Source organism: Gymnodraco acuticeps, unplaced genomic scaffold, assembly GCF_902827175.1.
Source record: "Gymnodraco acuticeps unplaced genomic scaffold, fGymAcu1.1, whole genome shotgun sequence".
NCBI lineage: Eukaryota > Metazoa > Chordata > Actinopteri > Perciformes > Bathydraconidae > Gymnodraco > Gymnodraco acuticeps.
The window spans coordinates 983837-997843 of record NW_022991320.1 but is presented as its reverse complement, the minus strand read 5'-3'; positions in this window follow the sequence as shown (position 1 = coordinate 997843).

Here is a 14007-nt window from a genome sequence, read left to right as displayed (position 1 = left end):
CGTGTTGTGATGACTGTATTTGCTTCCCCTGTCGCGAGTCCGGATCACTCAGTGATGATACTATATACCTACATAATCTATGGAGTCTCAGCTTTAATCGGATATATTGTATGTGCAGCTATGATAAATAATAAGGGTACTTTTATCTAGAGTTCTGTGCCAATGTCCGTTAGCATTTTTCGCTCAGGGGTAATTTAGATGCTTCTTGTGAGACTTGTGTTTTGTTTTGGTAAACATGGTTTGTATCGGCAGTTAGCTGAGATTATTTCCGTTAATCTGGTATAACACATTAATAGGTTCTTAAATATTAAGATCCCCTGAGACACAGTATCGTGAAAAAAAAGACCCAGGGTCCCCGCCGGCGGGGACCTTCGGGCTTAACAGGTTAAATGAAAACAGAGGAGCGACATTTCGCCACAACTGCGCCGAGCACTTGACTTTATGCAGGAAGCCAGACAGTGGGACATTGTACGAAAAGTCAGCACACTCAGCACGGATAGTGCGCAACATGATTGCAGCGTCCAGGCAACTCCCGTTCGAGCATAGGCCTATGCCTTGAGTTGCACATAGCGCCAACGATCCATCACACACACACACACACACACACACACACACACACACACACACACACACACACACACACACACACACACACACACACACACACACACACACACACACACACACACACACACACACACACACACCATTTGTATTGTATTATTGTATGAGAGAGGTTCCAGGTTTAATTGAGGCGAATATTTGTAATGTTCAGAGGTTGTTGTGTTTAATATTCATGAGAATATTTGTCATTGTTCAAATGATAATAAACATTAGCATAAAGCATATTTTTCCACTGATATATTGATAACAGTATTAAAAACTTGAAAAATATTCCTCTAAGGTACATTTAGAACAGATAAAAAATGTGCGATTAATTTGCGATTAATCGCGATTAACTATGGACAATCATGCGATTAATCGCGATTAAATATTTTAATCGACTGACAGCCCTAGTTATAAAATAACAGAAATAATATCGATAGCAGCGTCCCTAGCAACCACCTTGGTAACAATGAAAACGTTGTATGGACACAATTTCCTGAAGTAATCTTCGTAATAACTAGCAAACTAAAGATCATGTGCATTGATGCGAGAAATATGAGTTGTTATTTCAGATTATGTGTGCAGTGGACACATAATCTGAAATAACAACTCATATTTCTCGCATCAAATGACATCAAAACGCATTTTAATGGCCAAACTAACTTTAAAATAGGCATTTTACACCGAGAATAAAACAAATGTCGGCCATGTTTTTTTTTTTCTGCAGGAAGAAATCTGAAAATCACGTGACATAGCCATTGGAATGAATGGTGAAAAAAAACGTAGGGATCTTACAATTTCAGAGGCGTTTTTGTAGAAATACTACGTCCTACGTTGTGGACCAACGTAGTTATTACACGTTTTTTTGTGAGACTGGGTTGGGATACCACGGCAAAACAGAGCCTGCCCAGGTATATCTAAACAATTACCCGCCTGTACAGTGGGGTTAGTAGGCGGTCTAAAAATAGACTGGCTAGAATATTAATGTAAAATAGTGCCATATTCTGCCAAGGCCTGGAGAAATGTTGGGTCAAAAATAATGCATACAATAGCACAGATGCCTTCACGAATGGCTACAAAAAGATCTCATATCCCAAGCTTATCAACAAGCTAATGTTGCAGCTGAAATGTTCTCCAGGTCACAAAGTCAACCTCACATGATGATGTGATACCAGTTTTCAAGCACAGTAAATATTCTCTTCCCAGAGTATGGGACCAAAGTGATGATTTAGTACATGGTTTTAATAATACTTTTGCTTTTCAATGTTTGCCATTTCAAACCATGAGCTGGTTCAAATAATATGTGCCTTGATTTACAATATGTTCTCATTTCTTTTATCAGTACAGTTTTGAAGCTTTTGTGCTTTTCTTTGCCATAGTCCACTTTGGACTATATGAAATATTTCAGGATTGCACTTTTAACTCACTTGAAATGTTCTCACTTGCTTGGTTTCAAAACATAACAAATGCCATAATCTGTTCATTGGGGACCATCAATGCTATTTTTCATTGCTGTTGCCGGCCACTATTGCTCATGTAAACCTATCTATTACCCCTGTAATCTCAGAGGCACCCTGAGTCATTTTGTTCTGGAACCGGGCCTGTACACGGCCATATACTAAACAAAATACAGAGCCCATTCCGTGTCCTGTTATTGTTTACTTCCTGGGCTGTCTGCCTTCTTCTGGTGATTTATCTGACGTCCAGTGCTCCGTCTTTTAACATATTTTCCTTTCTCTTTCTGGATCCTCCTTAGCAACCTTCATTATAGTCCTTGACAGTGGTCTGTAGTGTATTAACAACGTGTCACATGTTAAGAATTTACAATCAGAATCGAGTATTCAACTAAAACGTGTAATAAAAGTTGTTAGTAGCCTTAATGGCCTACACAGTTGTTATGCTATACCACATTGCCCTTCACTGGATATATAATGAGCTGCACTACATTTTAGCAATTAAAATATCTAGCCATTCTTTTGCGGTTATTTTGGTGAAAGTAACTAAAAGGTAACTAAAAAGTAGTGTAACTCATTACATTTCAGAGTCAGTAATATTGTAATGTAACTTATTACTTTCAAAAGACAGTAATAAGTAATATGTAATATATTACATTTTGGAAGTAACTTCCAAACCCAACACTGAAACTAATGCATTTAGTTTTGCAAAGGAAAAACGTATCTATCAAACAAACACATAACATTTGTCTAATAAATGATGTTTCAGAGACAAATTCAGCATAGGTTTTACAAGTAGCCTACACAACTTTTTTTTACAAATACAACACTTTTTTTACAAGTACAAAACGTTTTCTTCTCACAGCGGAATATTACTACCAACGGTGTTTCTCAATCTCGAGTAAAGCTGCTGCACAGTGTGAGGTATCTATATATTACTTTGTAAGAGTAAACCCCAGCTCGGTTCAATAACCAGAACCCAGTGAACAAAGATAACAGGACTCATGTTTCCAGTTTACTTGCTGCAAGGAGAATCAGCGAGTGACATGTCATGTCAACTCCTTAACCAACTCTCAGCTAGGAGAGCCAACTCTCCTAGCTGAGAGCCAACTCTCAGCTAGGAGAGCCAACTCTGCTCGCCTTCTCCTTGGCACCCTCTTTTTATTTCAACAAACAGTTACAAATCATGCATGAGGAAGTGTATGTAACCAACGGCTTATTTGTCAATGGGAGTCTTGTGACTCGCAATCATGTGGGTGAGTGTGTGTGTGTGTGTGTGTGTGTGTGTATGGTCCACAGAAAAGAGGAACAGACTATTCTCTGTTCCTCTTTTCTGACTATGGTCTCTTTACAACATAAAATGACAACATATTATGAAAACACATTTATCCTTCAATAAACTCTAACAAGAGCCACTATTTCAAGCATACTACGTCATCGAGTGCCGCCGAAGTACTGTTCCAATCTCGAGCATACTTGGAATTCTACCGAGCCCGGCGTACTTTGTTAGGAGAAATTTCTAGGCTGCACATGTGTAGACTCTGGGTGTTTCTCAATCGCGAGTACGCTTGCTTGGTAGGAGATGTCTTCCGAGAGTCTTGCTTCAGAAGCGAGGCAAGAATACTTCCTGGCATTTGGAAAACAAAGAGTGGAACAGGCTAGCAAGTGTGCAGGTGTGCGTCATATGAGAGGCCCCGCCTTACATTTTTTCGCCACAGATTTGGGGAAAGATGTCAGTGCGCAAAGCATTACATTACATTACATGACATTGCATTTAGCTGACGCTTTTATCCAAAGTGACTTACAATAAGTACATTCGACCAGGAAGACACAACCTTGAAGAAAACAGAATCATATAAGTACATCAGGTTTCATAGAGCCAAACATTTCAAGTGCTACTCAACTGGCTTTAGGTAAGCCAGTCCTTTATTAGTATAAAAGTGCTTCGTTAATAGTTCTAACGCTCGAAGTGGAGTCGAAAGAGATGAGTTTTCAGTTTGCGCCGGAAGATGTGCAAGCTATCTGCCGTCCTGACGCAATGGGGAGCTCATTCCACCATCTTGGAGCCAGGACAGCAAACCCACGTGTTTTCGCCGATGGGAACTTGGGTCCCCCTCGCAGCGAGGGCGCAACGAGTCGTTTGGCTGATGCAGAGCGTAGTGCACGCGCTGGGGTGTACGGTTTAACCATGTCCTGGATGTAGGAAGGGCCAGATCCATTCACAGCATGGTAAGCAAGTACCAGTGTCTTGAAGTGGATTCTAGCAGTTACCGGAAGCCAGTGAAGGGAGCGGAGGAGCGGAGTGGTGTGGGAGAATTTAGAAAGGTTGAAGACCAGACGAGCCGCTGCATTCTGGATGAGCTGCAGAGGTCGGATGGCACATGCAGGTAGACCAGCCAGGAGGGAGTTGCAGTAGTCTAGGCGTGAGATGATGAGAGCCTGGACCAGAACCTGAGTCGCTTTCTGAGTCAGCTGGGGACGTATCTTCCTGACAAAGCATTGTGGGGATTTTAAGACCGCGGAGTCTACACATGTGCAGCCTCGAGATTTCTCCAAACGAAGTACGCCGGGCTCGGTAGAATTCCAAGTATGCTGGACATTGGAACAGTACTTCGGCGGCACTCGATGACGTAGTATGCTTGAAATAGTGGCTCTGGAGCAGCTTTACTCGCGATTGAGAAACTGAGTTATTGTTATTACAACGTGACTTCACTATTATTTAACAACTATTTTTATTGGGTTCTTTTATTTGGGGTTAAGTACATTGTCAAAATAAGTGAGAAATTCAGCTATCATACTGAATACTGTGAATGTATGCAAAAATGTATGGCATATAGCTGTCAAATATAATCAAATGTATTATTATTATTAATGTGTGAATTGAGTTGGCAACCAAGATACACATTTCAGAATCTTTAGTGACTGTTTATTTACCACTCACTGATAGGTCTCTGTTCAGTTTTAAAATCCAAAGTCAAGACACCTTTTTTGAACTCATTTAACGGAGACCTATCATGCTATATTTAAATGATATAGTGTATGACCATACCTATATAAGGTATATTTATACATTTTATTTTTCAAAATACCAAACAGATCATTTTTTAGCCATGCCTCGTTTCGCTCATTTTCGCTCTTTTCCAAGCCTGTCTTTGAAAATTCTGAGCAGCAGCTGACCACGCCCCCTGCAGAAGAGGGGGGCATGAGCCGGTGAGAGTCACGTTAACATGCTTGCTGTGATTACGAGTGTGGAATAAACATGTCATCTCAGAGCAATGCATGTGTTCAAGCGTATTATCAATTTGATCCAGAGACTGACCCTGAAGCAGCGGAGGTTTTGGTGGAGGTGGAAACATCTCGGTTGCAGCAGGACGTTTCTGAATGGTTAGTTGACAAGCTGTTGTTCCTATTTATTTTACTCTGTTACGATGCGTGCTACTTATTCCGTTCATATTTTGGCTAATTAGCAAGAATGCTATGTGTACAGTTTATAACTTAGAGCTTGTAACGCAAAAACAGCGATACATATATATATTTATAAAGGGAGACATTCATATTTTCAGCATATATACAATGGCCTCATTGCGTTTATTAATAGTTTAGTCCTTTTCTTCCAACATCGTGCAACAACCGTTGGAAAGTTCAATAACTTAGGGTGATAAAAAGTATAACTCCAACAACACCTCAGTTGTCAGCAGTGTGTGTAGTTTCATGTGTTTTTAAAAGCTCAGTTATTGACTTCTTTCTACAGGTGTAGATGTGCAAATTGCGCCACGATGCCTTCTGAACGGAGAATGTGTGCTGCATGGAGATATCACAGGTAACATTTTTGATAGCTTCACTAAGTTGTCTGTTTAGAGAATACATTTTTAACATGTCATTCAATATATCTTTATCACACTAGGTGTCAAGACGGATGCAGGAACTTGAGGACTCTATAACCTGTGGTGGACCATCCTGGATTGGAGCCTGTGTGCCTGAATGTGTTCTTCCTGCAGAATGCATTTAATATTTACAGAGCTGAACATGGTGGACTACAGTTGAGGCAAATAGAGCAGTGAGTGGTTTGTTTGTTTTGACTGAAAGTGTAAAACGAATGCTAATATTGTTCATGGAAATAAATACTGGTGTATATGGCTTTATGCAATCTTTCATTGTACATGTACTATTATATATATATATATATTATTACACAGCAATGGCATAACACACCCATGTGTACGACAAAAAAAGTCCACACACAACCTTATGCTTTTGAAATCAGAATATTCTTTACCCATCCAAACATGAATAATCACGACACATTTGATATCAACTCTGAACTTTATTGTCAAAATGAACGGTTCTTTGAACCCATAAAAAAAAAACGAAATGTACTTGTATTTTGTATAAATTACACTAAATATTTTTTTTAATGATTTCAGGCGTCACAGGTATCTAGCCTACAGAAGCTTTGTGAGCTGGTGCTGGGGCTTCCTTGGACGCAGGATCAGAGTGGTGATTCCGGTCTGCGTTGTCCTCAAGGAGGCAGGAGTTTCCTGATCCGCAAAATGTCGATGTTGGGTTCAGACAGCAGCCAAATTGAACCGTGTAGCATACCCGGCGATGACCTCGTCCCTGTCAGGTCGCTCATAATGGTGCAGGGTCCACAAAGACTTGGTCGAAGATGAGGTCCATCAAGTTGGCCACGTAGCCTGTGCAATGTTAAAAAAAAAGCACAACAAAAAATGTGGTTTAGATTAGTTTATGCATGTAAAAAACTGAAAGTTCTTTCTAATTTTATATTTGTAAATAGTTGTATAATAAATATTTTAAACACTTACGGAATGTGGGGTCAGTCTTTACTGGTTTTGCTCTGCATTCTCCCTTCCTGGCCTTTGGGAACTGCAGTTTATACAGAGGGTTTCCAGGGGATGTAGTGGCTTGTGCACGCTCAGCGTTTTCATTGTAGTGCAGGGCTGCCAGGTACAGTCTTTCATTTCCGCCATGAGAAAAAAAAATGTAAATAATAGCAAAGGATGTACAAATTGTCACTAATTAGTAAGTATGTGAGGTGCTGGCCTGTAAAGAAGAAAACATAGTTGGAACAAAATCATCTCAATTTAGTATTCAGGATGAGAAAATACTATTTGGATAAATATCGTCTGAAATCCCAAAAGATGGGGCTTAAAACTCTCTATTTAGCAAAGCTCTTTGCTTAGCCTTTTCCAATCTGAGTTAGTTTTGAACCGTAACGTGCATGCTGTGTTTCTGACTCAATACAGATGATGTGTTGGAGAGGGGCTGAGCTCAGTAGACTGACTGTAATGAGTGCTAGCCACTAATTAGCCTGTTGCTAGGTAAGGCCTTGTCAACAACAACATACCAACGGGGCTTTAGCTCCGTTTTACTCGTGGTGTGTGTCCCCCCTCGCATACATACACACAGTGTTGTATCCTCACACACCCCCATTTATATTCATGTGCGCAAACAAGTAAACACACAAAAGCTTTTACATATAACGCTGCAAAAAACGGCATGTCTCATTAGCGTAGCGTAGCTTAGCTTACAGATCGATGATATCTGATCGTTCTTACAGACTACAATCACAAAAGCTTTTACATATAACGCTGCAAAAAACGGCATGTCTCATTAGCGTAGCGTAGCTTAGCTTACAGATCGATGATATCTGATCGTTCTTAGAGACTACAATCACAAAAGCTTTTACATATAACGCTGCAAAAAACGGCACTTACCTACAGAAGATTACGTTTGTTATTATAACTTACTCAATATGATTTTAGAGGACACAAAATACTAATAAATAGGAGAATAAATACTTGTGTTATCGGCTAGGGCGTGGCTTTACAGCCTTCACACAGATGGCCATTACGGCAGTATGTCTGAACATGTTAGCAAATGCCTGATAATTAAAATAAAAGACAAAGCAAAGACTGCGGAGCGTACAATATAAAATGTTACAAAAACATATAAACACCTAACCGATTACTATTTGGGTTTGAGGCGACATTGATACGGCAAAGCTACATGCTACATACTACAAGCTAGAGATAGCTTTATCAGGAAAAACACCGCTAAATAAAAACTTACAGCTTCAAAATTGGATGTGTCCTCACTGGCCTGCTCCCGGATGGTTGGTATTGATCCCGGCAATGCACGTGGCCGTGGCTCATTCCCCTGATAGGTGGAGAGTTGACCAATAAGCAGAGCACGTCTCTTTGTGACGTAGGAAAGTGTTGAAATCTGGATCCGTTTTTTTCAGATCCGTTTCAGCCACTTTTTTAGAGATTTGGCGAAGGAGGAAAATAGAGAGGGTTGTGTTTCTGACACTTGGTGAGTTCCCTGGAACACCGGGGACACATATTCATGTATAAAAGACGTCCAAAGGTGCATTTTGCATGATAGGTCCCCTTTAACACTGCCCAAAACACTTCAAATGTATTTGGCATCAAATGGCTTTCCAATGTCTAAAAAGAAAGAAACATTCAATACAGATTGAATCCCGTTTGTTTAAACAATCCTTGGGATTTTCAGAAACAGATGTGAAAGATTGATGGTTACTTCTGGCGATGAGTACAAACAAATGTTCTTTAACAAAATCTTTGTCTCGCCTTGTAACCCTAATAAACGTAGAAGCCAATCCTGTGAAATTTGACTGGAATTTGTACTGGTGCTGAAAGGGTAAATGGATGCCTAACAACCAGAGGGTTGGTGGTTCGCCTCCCAGCTTGGCAAAGGCAAGACGGTGTTGGAATTGCGTGAGTTGGGATCACGGTCAAGGGTGGTCAAGGGTCGTCAAGGGCGGTCAACACGAGTACAGAGGTACAGAGATGTATGGGATGCTACAATGCATGATCTGTTTCCGTTTCAGAGACATGTTTTGTATCTGAGTACAGTATAATAGGGGACCTTTAATCCCATCGTGGTACAGGAGGGGTAATATGAGTGTTGTGGTTCAACCGATTTGAGGCACTATCTGAAGCAGTCAAGGGGCAGCGAGGCTTAGTTTGTCATCGATGACGTCACTGGCCTAAAACGATACAAGCCTCGATTCACGCTTCACCAAAAACTTCCTGGATTACTCTATCCATGCTCCGAAGCCTCGGCGCAGTACGTAACATCACTACTTTTTTGGTGGCATCACCAGTTTTGTTGTAGCGCCAGTAATGGTAGCAGGAGTAACCTTAAATAGTCGTAAATAAGGCGACTTATAACAATTGAAGATACCCAATGCTGTATCAAAAATCATACTGTGCAGTACCAAAACAGAATGGAAACTAAAATGATGCCTCAGGAGGTGACACATTTCTGAAGGTTTTTCAACTGTGCTATAATCCATCTGCTGAGTGAGAGCACACATACACAGAAACATACACACACACACACACACACACACACACACACACACACACACACACACACACACACACACACACACACACACACACACACACACACACACACACAAAAGGAGAAGGGTCATTCCAGAATTAGAGGACAATAACATTTTTGAAAAATGAACCTTTTATGTTATAATTTTTTTTTTATGTATTCAGGAAAAATAGATAATAAACCATCAAAAAAAGGATTTGCCTAGCTAGGCATCAAATGTATATTTTCCAATGAAGAATTACCCATGTTACTCTAATTATAGTAACAGGGTTGAAAGTAACAGGGTTGAAAATCAATGCTAATTTGAGCTTTAACTAGGGACGCTCCGATCACCAATTTCGGGGCCGATCGCTGGAATCAGTATCGGCCGATACCGATCGCCGATCCGATCGAGTGGGCGGGGCCTAAATTGAAGATTTAAACATCACTTTAAATCTTCCATTTAAAGTGATGTTTAAACTCAGTTAATGGGGCTCATTCACTGGAGCTTCCACAAACAACAATCAACTTAATTATTACATTCAAATGATGTACATTATTCAAGTTTACATTCACTTTGGATAATAACACGGGAGAAATGAGCGGAAGCGCTCTCTTTTCCTCTCTCCCTCTCTCTCCCCCTCTCTCTCTCTCTCTCTCTCTCTCCTGACAGCCTGTCAGTATTTCATGCAGCTCACTGATTCAGTAATGAGTGACCCGACAGTGAAGAATAAATATATTTATTACTAGTTTAGCTTGTTCCAGAGGTAGATAAAATAGCTAAGTGTGTTAGGTCTAACTCTTGCGTGTTTCGTTCCGCTCACCGGTCCGGCGGGTGGAGCTGCAGGATTTCTGCTTCACACACACGTTGCATACCGCTATTTTACTGTCTTTTTCGGACACCTTAAAATAATGCCAGACCGGTGAAGCCATGGCGAGCTTGTTTTGCCGCACACAGAGAAAAGTGTCATGTATTTTACGTCATGCGATCGGCTCTCGCGATCGGCATGTTTAGAGAGCACCGATCGATCGGTAGAGAGTGAGTATCGGCCGATCTCGATCGGTGACCGATCGATCGGAGCATCCCTAGCTTTAACCTCAGGAATTATTACTAGATGTAGCATGTAATGCTACTTTCAAGTAGTGATGTGTCGGTCGCGAACGAGCCGGCTCAAAGAGCCGGCTCTTTTAAGTGAACGACGGGAGCCGTGTTGTGCCGTAGATTGAAGCCTTGCCGTAGATTGAAGCCCTGTTCGCGGGGACGCGCAAACGTGACGTCATCGCCTGTATTGAGCGTTCGTCTAGTTTAATAAGCTTTTCTCTCTCTTTTGAATGATATATTAAACAGCAAACGGCTGAATAAATAATCTGCATACAATTGCGAGGAGGCTCGTTTTAAGGACACTTTTCAGATAGTCACAATCTTCGTATTGGAACAAACTTCCGTTTTTGAGTGCAGTCCCACTCTGCTATGTTCCTCCTTCCTACAGAACAGACAATGACAGGATAATATGTCATTTGTCAGTATAGTCCTATTTTTTCTTCTTTGTTCCATCCCATTTCAAGTGCTGTTCGAGGCTCGGTGTAACCCTCGGAGCACACTCTCCAATCACAGAGCTTGAGGACTATCACGGGGTTTGACAAACAGAGCACATGGTGTAGTCCAAACGATAGCTGGGGATTCTGGGTAGTGTAGTGTCTTCTGCCATCCTTTACTCCGAAAAAATATTTGTTTCTCCGAATCGAAGGGGAAAAATACAAAAGCATTGCACACAATTTAAACCAATCAATGTTGTGTAATTAACAAGGATAATCTGGTGTTTTTTAGTCGATGAGTAGTGCAGATATCACTGTAAAATCAATCGACAGTAAGGGGAATACTTACTTCCGGGTGTACAATTCTCCGTTATCCAATGGGAATGGACGCTCACATTGCCTTTAAGGGCAGCCGACACAAACGAATGCCGTGCTTCCATGAGCGTCCATAGAAGCATATGGACATCCCGGAAAGCTATTTGATAATTTAAACAACTTTATATACATTTTGTCTCAAGACAAGTATGTTTAACACAACAAGTGCATGTTTTAGCATTTTGGGCATGGATTATTAGATTTTTTATATGGGGGACATGAAATGTCCTCCAATTCTGGAATGACCCAGAAATTGTGGGCGTGTTTTCAACAGCCACAGTGGAGCACAAAAAGTAAGAACCAATTTATTCAAAGTAAAAGCAATTCCCAGTTTCATCTTCCAGTACCTTAGCTAAGGCTTTGAAGTCACAGAGAGAGAAAAGCTAGTTCCAAGGGTTCCAAGTCTTCATGTAGGTCATTTCATAAAAAGGTTTTAAAGATCACAAAGGCCTTCGTGCCAAATCATAACTGAGCTTTAGTGAGTGTCTGCGGTACATTTTGGACTATAAATCACAGTATATGGGCCTCTACATTTGTCTGTTAAATCATGCACAAAGAAGAGGCAAGCTGTCCTTACATTCATTAAATGGATCCTACACTAAAAATGGATATGACTCTTAATGTGAGGAGTTTACAAGCAGAGTGTTAAAGATATGGTCGTGCCGCAGAATCACATCTTATACATTTTCAATTTAGCCTGCAGTGATAGATTTTCATAGGTAAAATATATGAGTATGATAATGCTGCATTAACAACATTGTCTAATAATTATTTGTAGATTTCCGTCAAAGAAGACTGACAAAACCACAATTGAACTGACCCTCTCCTGGTCTATCGTGATACATTGTTACTCTACTAAGTAAGGCTGATGTTTGTGTTTCCCTTTAAAATATGTCCATATAATAATAATAATAATAATACATTTTATTTCTATAGCGCTTTTCTTGAACCCAAAGACGCTTTAAATACACGTTATAATACCAAACACTTCTCATTTACAATTTGTATTGTCAGGTGATGAATGAAGCCAAAGTAGGGCCCAATTCAATTTCTATATAAGCTTAACACAAAAATTAAGGCAATTTGTGTTTGGTAGATGATTTCTATATTGTAACAATGCTCTTTGGCAATAATTCTTATACCGTTGGAAAGCCTGTTTTCTTACCTTTCCAATGGTACCACATTTGTGAGGGAAAAGCATTTGTGGGATGAGCAGCAGAGCGGAGTATGTGGGGTGAGCCCATGACAAATGTGACAAATCTCCTCTTATTGCCAAAAAGCAGTGTTACAACATAGAAATCATCTACCAAACACAAATTGCCTTACTTTTTGTGTGAAGTTTATATTCGATACCATGTGTTTTTTTGCAGTTATACAAACCTGCAGATTTTAAGCACAGAATGTTTGTGTCTGTGAAGACAAAGGGAGACCGTGGACAGTGGGGGTTGGTCTCACAGGTAAAAGGACAGGTGTTTTACCAGGTGCAGTTGAAAGATGAATTTTTTGGGCCCTTATGTTCTTCTTGAAGATGTGCAAAAGATGGGGGAGGAAGTTTATAAACTGCGCTATAAAAAAGAGCAGAGGGATGATGTCTAAAACCTGCATACCCTATATTGTATTTCAGTTGACTCCGGTGTTCTTTTCTCCAAAAATGTGTCACTAAATTCTTGACACTAAGATGGCCAAATGTAGCTACAACCCCACTGAAGAAAACATGCCTTCACAGGAAAAGAAGTCAAGGTACATTAGCATGCCATTAATACAGGAAAAAAGAACAGTGTTCTCTTTCAAACCAGCTCCTGGTTGGGCGGGTTTTACTTAGAAAATAAAAAGACTGTATAGCAGTTTGCTGTATATGTAAAACCTCAACTCCCAGAATAGGGTTCCTGATGTAAGCTGAGATTGAGTAACATGGATATGTCCCCTAATACTTCCATCAAACATGCAATGGCGGGTGGACTTGCATGTAAATCTAAAGCAAACATGTATTAATGTAAAATAAATTCATGGTCAAAACAAAAGGGAAGGACTTAGAGAATGTCATAAGTAGCATAAGAATGATGCAGTGCATGTTTCTGGGCAACTCAAACCTTTTATGTTATTATATATTATTAATATTGCACCATGTGAAAGCCGCAATGGTAAAAGAGGAAATAGTGAGTGCAATCAAATCCAATCAAGCATGCATTGTGAGTCACAATCAGTCCTGACTGTGAGAAAAGAGCCATTATTGAACTTTTCTCTCCACAAATTGTGGTAGAAGGTCATGAAATATCCCCCGTTGAGCAGCTGATTGCAGATGTTGTTATATTGGAGCTGATTGTGTGATGTGTCAAGAGCCAGCTGCAGCACAACATAATTCAAGATGATGTCACAAGCTAATCTCTTAACAGGCATGCTGCCTTTCCAGAAATGAGAAAAAAAAACTATAATGCCCGTAAAATGCCATAGGATTTCCTGTATATGAAAGTTAGCATGCCTTACACCAAATGCTATGAAATTATGAGACAATGGCAAATAGGACTGAAGAAATGTGCTTGTGAAGGTGAACTGAGTTAATTGACATAATAATTATTATTAACTTGTTAAATAACCAACTTATTATATTCATATTCTATCTTTTTAACCATATATGTTTTTAACACACACATTTGGATAAATACAT